We start from the raw sequence: 6,901 nt of genomic DNA on the forward strand, positions 1-6,901 counted from the left end.
TCATATATAAAAAGTACTAACAACTCAAGAAATTAGACAAATGAAGTTGAGTGGATATTTCACAAAAGGAGAAAGATAATAAATAGGAAAAAATGTTTAATAAAACCAAAAAGCATACATATTGAAATAAGTATATAATTTCAACCATTTCTTTTTTAAATTAGGAAATTAAATTGTTTTATATAAATTTACATTAATACATTCTTACTGAAAAACAAAAGATAAAAACTCATCTAGCATTTTACATAACCACTTGTATGAAAAACCAGAACTATTCTCAGAGTTGACCACTGTTATCTATTGATATATAGTTTTTCTGACCTTGTATTTATGACCATACATTGAAATAATTTTGTCTGATAATATGCAGTACAGATGATACTTTCATATTGCTAGTAAGAATATAAACTGATGCAGGTTTTCAGAAAAGCAATCTTGCAATACATACCAAAAACATACCCTCTTATCCAGGAATTCAGCCTCTAGGACATTAGCCACTAAAGAAAATATCAGGGATGTACACAAAGATTTCTTTATAAGAATATTCTATATAACATTATTTATACCTGAAAAATTGCTGGACACAAAATGTTAACATTATGAAATCTGTTAAATAGGACAGCCATTAAAAATCAGGTTTTAAAAAGTACCTATTGACATGGGAAAAAAATGTTCAAGATCATTTTCTGTGGAAAAAGCAGGGCCTAAAACTACACACATATAACTGCTTGCCCACACTCATTAGGATGGCTACTATGTAAAAAAAACAAAAAACATCAAATGTTGACAAGGACTGGAATACTGTGCACTACTGATAGGAATATAAAATGGTGCGAATACAGTGGTAGGCCTTCAGAAGGTTATATAGAATTACCATATGACTTGACAATTCCACTTCTAGTTATATATCTAGAAGAACTGAAAGCGGAGTCTTCAAGAGGTATTTGCACATCCCTGTCCATAGCAGCATCATTCGTAGCAGTCAAAAGACGGAAGCAGCCCCCATGTCTGTGTCATTGACGGATGACAGATAGACAAAATGTGGTGTGTATACACAATGGACTCTGTTTCACAGCCTTAAAAAGGAAGTACATTCTGACATGTTGGACAATATGGATGAACCTTGAGGCCATCACGAAGCCCATCAAAAGAGAGGGCACGGTGCGATTGCACTTACAGGACCGGAAGTAGGCAGATTCCTAGAGACAAAGTGTAAGAGTAGTTGCCAGAGTCTGGAGGGAGGGGGAAATGGACAGTTGCTGTTAAATAAATACTGAATTTCAATTTTGCAAGAGGAGAAGAGCTGGAGTTTGACTGTACAACCATGTGAGTGTCCTTAACACTTCTGAGATGTACACTTGAAAATATTATGATGGTAAATATTATGTGTATCTTATTGCAGTTTCAAATTTTTGAATTAAAATTTTTTTAAAAAGCTTGCCTACAGTGAGTCAAATCAGAGAGCTTCCATATGAGCTGATTTAATACCTTGTTCTTAACTATGAAGACAGTAAAGGATCACAAGGAATATCTTTGAGATAAAAGCTATTAAATGAAAAAAGAACCCAAGAGAGAAGGAAAACAAAAATATTTTTTCCAAAAAAAAAAACATAAATAACATTATAGGATAAGAAGACAAATGTATTCTGTTCACAAGACAGTATGCTCTAAAAAAGAAAAGAAAAATATATTAGCTAAAGAAGGCATTTAGAAACTTAAAATATAACACCCAACATAAAAATGTCACTAGTAAGTTTGGAAGATAAAGTTAAAAAAAAAACAACTCCTAGAAAGTTGGTTGAGATGGATAATAAAAGAGAAACAATATGAAAATTAAAGCATTAATCAAGGAAGTCCAACATCTGAATATGTGTTTCAGAAAGAGAGTAAGAAAACACCTGGAAGAAATGAACAAAGCAAACAAAAAACTTCTTATGATCTGAAAGACATAGGTCTTCAAACTGAAAGTTCCCACCCCAGAGTTCAGTGGGATGAATTAACAAGGAGCTACACTGAGAAATTTTAGATCATAAGAGGTAAAGGAAACAAGAATCTTAAATGAAAATATGCAGAGTGAAAGCCAAAAACTTGATACACAAAGTCTCAGGTTACATCAAAAGAACCAGGAATCAGACTGGCTTTGGGCTTCCTGTGCAGCAAATAGTAGAAGCTAAAACATGCTGAAGCAATGTCCTCAGGAGTCTCGGGGAAAATGACTTCAAGCCCAGAATTCAATACCCGAATTATCAATAAAGTGAGAGAAAAACCAAAGACATTTTTAGACATACATATGCTCCAAAAGAAAAAAAAAAAAAGTTGCCTGCCTTTTCTCAGAAGGTTAGAGAAGAATGTCTTCTCTTCAAAATATAGAAAGAAACTACGAAAGAGGAAGGTGCAGGTTTCAGGAAACATGATCCAACACAGGAAAAAAAAAAAAAAGAGGCAGGAACTTCAGAATCTCAGGGAGGCAGCTTTGCGGCAGCCAGCAGACCACGGGTCTGAAGTGGAGAAGAGGGGAAGAGCTCCAGGTGAAGGGTCCACAGGGGGAAGTGGTGCTGAGAGATTATCTGACTGTTTTGGATGCGTGAGAAATTGTATTGAGAAGAATTAATGAGTCCTTACCAATTAAAAAAACCAACAGAGTGAAAAGGGCCAACTGGCAAATGTTGAGGAGGCCCTAGAGTGGATCTGGCAACTGTCATGGTCAAGGTTGAAGCAGGCAAGCGTCATCAATGGGTGCTAAACCTCAGGGGAGATTTTGAGGAGGAGCAGAACATTTGCATGATCCTAAACTGTCTCCCCACAGACATAAACTGCAAAGGAGGACTGGAAAACAAGCAAAAACAAACAAACAGTAATGGCGCAGTGGAGAAACTGGGCAAACACAGGCCCTGACTAGGTGATCAGATTAGCATCATCAGCGAGGAGAGCAGGGCACTGTCTCCAGGTGTGACACCCCAAGGAGGACACAGCTTCACCTACTCGGCATCCAGTGGAGAATGCTAGCCTCAGTCGGACCACAAAGAAACCCTGGACAAATGCAGACGAAGGAACATTCAGTTACAGGGGAAAAGCTGGGTGTTAGGGGGCGGGGTGGAGACACTGCTTTCTTTCAACGTCAGTGTCACAAAAGATAAATATGTAAATCTCCTGGCTTCCCTGCTGGCACAGCGGTAAAGAATGCTCCTGCCAATGCAGGAGATGCAGGTTCGATCCCCGGATTGGGAAGATCCTCTGGAGGTGGAAATGGCAACCCATTCCAGTATTCCTGCCTGGGAAATCCCAGTGGACAGAGGAGCCTGGCGGGCTACAGTCCATAGGGTCGCAAAGAGTCGGACACGACTGAGGGACTAACAACAACATGAAAATGTCCCAGGATCAGGAAGGCTAGAGATCTGACAGTGAAATGTAGTACCTGCCCCTTGACTGGATCCTGTGCTCGAGGGAAAACTGCGATAAAGAACATTTTTCACTTAATTGATTACATTGGGATATGGATGCTAGATTAACTTCTTAAATCAACCTAAGCTTATGAATCTGTTAGGCTGACAACTGTGGTCATGTTAAAGGAGAAAAATCCCTTTCCTTAGGAAATACACCCTGAAGTGTTTAGAGGTAAGAGAGCCTTGGTAGAGGAAACTCACCCTTTAATTACAGATAGATGAATAGATGACGGATGGCTAGCTGGAGAGAGCACAGATAATGCAGACGAGGTGAGGTACACAGCTATTCCTTGTGCTTATTTTTGCAACTTTGTGTTGTCTGAAACTATTTCAAGTCAAAGTTTTAAAATACTGTAAATACAATATGATACAAGCTTTGTATTATATGTATTATGTATTACTTATCTTTTTAAGATGAAAAGGAAACATCAAACATTTCTGGGGGATGGGACTATATCAGTTGAGTTCAGTTCACTCAGTCATGTCCTCCTCTTTGTGATCCCATGGACTGCAGCACACCAGGCTTCCCTGTCCATCACCAACTCCCAGAGCTCGCCCAAACTCATATGCTTCGAGTCGGTGATGCCATGCAACCATCTCATCCTCTGTTGTCCCCTTCTCTTCCTGCCCTCAATCTTTCCCAGCATCGGGGTCTTTTCCAATGAGTGGGTTCTTCACATCAGGTGGCCAAAGTATTGGAGTTTCAGCTTCAGCATCAGTCCTTCCAATGAATATTCAGGACTGATTTCCTTTAGGACGGACTGGTTTGATCTCCTTGCAGTCCAAGGGACTCTCAAGGGTCTTCTCCAACATCATAGTTCAAAAGCATCAATTCTTTGGTGCTTGGTGTTCTTTATGGTCAAACTCACATCCATACACAACTACTGGAAAAACCATAGCTTTGACTAGACATACCTTTGTTGGTAATGTCTCTGCTTTTAATATGCTCTCTAGGTTGGTCATAGCTTTGCTTCCAAGGAGCAAGAGTCTTTTAATTTCATGGGACTATACAGGTGACATTATTTTTCTTTAAATTTACACATTTTTGTATCCTCCCATAATAAGTGGGTATTATTTTTATAATAATAAAAAATATGGTTTTATGGCAGTGGAGGCATCCACGCTTTCAGTGTCACCTCCACACCTGGAGCCCAACGCTTCTGCAAGGCTTCTCACAGTGACCGAGTCAGCGCTATTAAAGCACCTGATGTTGATCGAGCAACTTCCTTCGAAGATGCTCCAGGATTTTATAATTACACTTTATCCTGAGCCTGATTCTTCATGGTAGAGACAGGCCACGCTGAATCATACCTCAAAACAAGAGGATTATTTTATCAGCTTGGAGCACACGCTGGCAAGTTGTGCACATTCTCTGCTTCCCAGTACTGCTGATGGTTTTTGTGAACCTGCCTGCAAGCACACATTTAAACCAGCCATAATGAAAACTGATTTTCCTTACCTGGGTTGTCAATCTGGTGTAAATGATGGAATCTTTTACAGAGCCAGAAAGGAGGGAGCTGGAGAAGGGTGGGTAGCAACCTAAAATACTTCCAGGGACTTCCTGCTGGTCCAGTGGCTAAGACTGCATGCACTCCCAAGGCAGGAGGCCGTGGTTTGGTCCCTGGTCAGGGAACTCGATCCCACGTGCCAAAACTAAAGATCCTGCATGCTGCAACTAAGACCCAGCACAGCCAAATAAACAATTAAAAAAGTAAAAACCTTTCAGAGCTTGCTGGTCCTTCATGTCTTTACTCCATTGGCATCCTGGGGTGAGAGAGCTGGCAGGTCTCCCGAGACCCTCGCCTCCTTCCCCAAATCCTGGAGCCTTCCCCCATTGCTTGGCCCTCATGAAGCTCTGGCGGAAGTGAACTTAGTGCTTGGAATAAGACAAGGGACATTTTAACCAATGACTGGCTAACTGCTGTGTGCTGCACAGCAGGGGCTGACACACTAGAAGATACAATATACAGGTGTGAGTCTCAGCCCAGGCGCTACACATAATAAGCCCTGGTTTCCTATGCATTCTACTGCCTATTTCTTAACAAGGAAGTAAGAGGCTTTGAGAACCCAAGAGCAGCTGTCAAGGGGAAATCTCCATATTGTGTTCTTTCAATAATTATCATTTCCAAACAGGTGTTCTGAGATGGAGCCGGCTGGTATCAGAACCACCGTTTCAATGCAAAACATCTTTTCCCAACTAAGCTGCTTGCTGGGAACAGGTAGCCTTGCTGGGTCTGAGGCAGGGGCAGGCAAGGAAGTGTGGAGAAGCACTGGCTTTCTCCTGTGGCTGCAGGGTCAGTCGGTGTTCAGAGGGAAATTGAGTCTTTTATGAGTGGTAAATCTTCGGAATGGTGGACTCCTTGCCAGGCTGTGACACGGTGGAGGGAAATGTGGGCCAGCACACACGCTGCTGAGAATGCGGGAGAGAGGGCCGGTGCTGCCGTAACCCTGATTTTTAAATTTCTGTTTGGTTGTGCTGGTCTTTGTTGCTGGGCCCGGGCTTTCTCTAGCTACAGAGTAGGGGCCACTCTCTAGTTGTGGTGCCCGGGCTTCTTGTTGTGGTGGCGTCTCTTGTTGTGGAGCACGGGCTTTAGGGCACATGAGCTTCAGTAGTTAGGGTGCTCAGGCTTAGTTGCTCAGCGGCATGTGGGATCTTCCCAGATCAGGGATGGAACCTGTGTCCCCCAGCATTGGCAGGCGGATTCTGAACCACTGAGCCACTGGGGAAGCCCCAATCTCAATTTTTTATTTCCAGAGTCTTCTTTCTCAATCAGTCTTGTTGAGTTTAAAATGTCTGGTCCTATAAGAACTTCCTGTATTGTCAGAGGCTTTCCTCAACTTCAGTGGCATCAACTCTGAATTTCTGAGACTATTTTAGAGAAGCCCTGACTGTCCTTTCACAGTCTCCATGACCTGAATGCTTACGGCACACCCTCAGAAGCTAGACGAGAGGCAGCAACTGTTGAAATCATGATGACTAAGTATTTAAAAATAAAACAACAGTACTTTCATGGTGCTGACTTTGCACCAGGCTCCGTTCTAGGCCATTTACAGATAGGTGCTAATCCTTACAACTTTACAACCTTTATAATAACCTCACGAGGTAACTAGTGAGATGCCACATTCACTGAGTCTCAGATGCTGTCGAGCTCAAGACTCATCATAAGGTTATTAACCCTGAAGAAAAGAAAACAATCTAATCAACAGTAAACAGCATTCACTAATCTGAAATTTACACGCCACCGCTGTTCCCTTATCTTTCTGCATACACAAAAATGTTAATTTTCAATACCGATCTATGCCACAGTCTTTTCAAAGACATTTTTAAAAAGACAGTCAAGCTCAGTACACATGGAGTCCTGCAACGGCACACAGCTCATTCCAAGTATGCCCAACATGGGCAGACAGCGATGCCACCACTGCCATCTGGCTGACAATGACTGTGATAAGCATCCTGA

Source organism: Capricornis sumatraensis, chromosome 4 (genome assembly GCF_032405125.1).
Source record: "Capricornis sumatraensis isolate serow.1 chromosome 4, serow.2, whole genome shotgun sequence".
NCBI classification, from domain to species: Eukaryota; Metazoa; Chordata; class Mammalia; order Artiodactyla; family Bovidae; genus Capricornis; species Capricornis sumatraensis.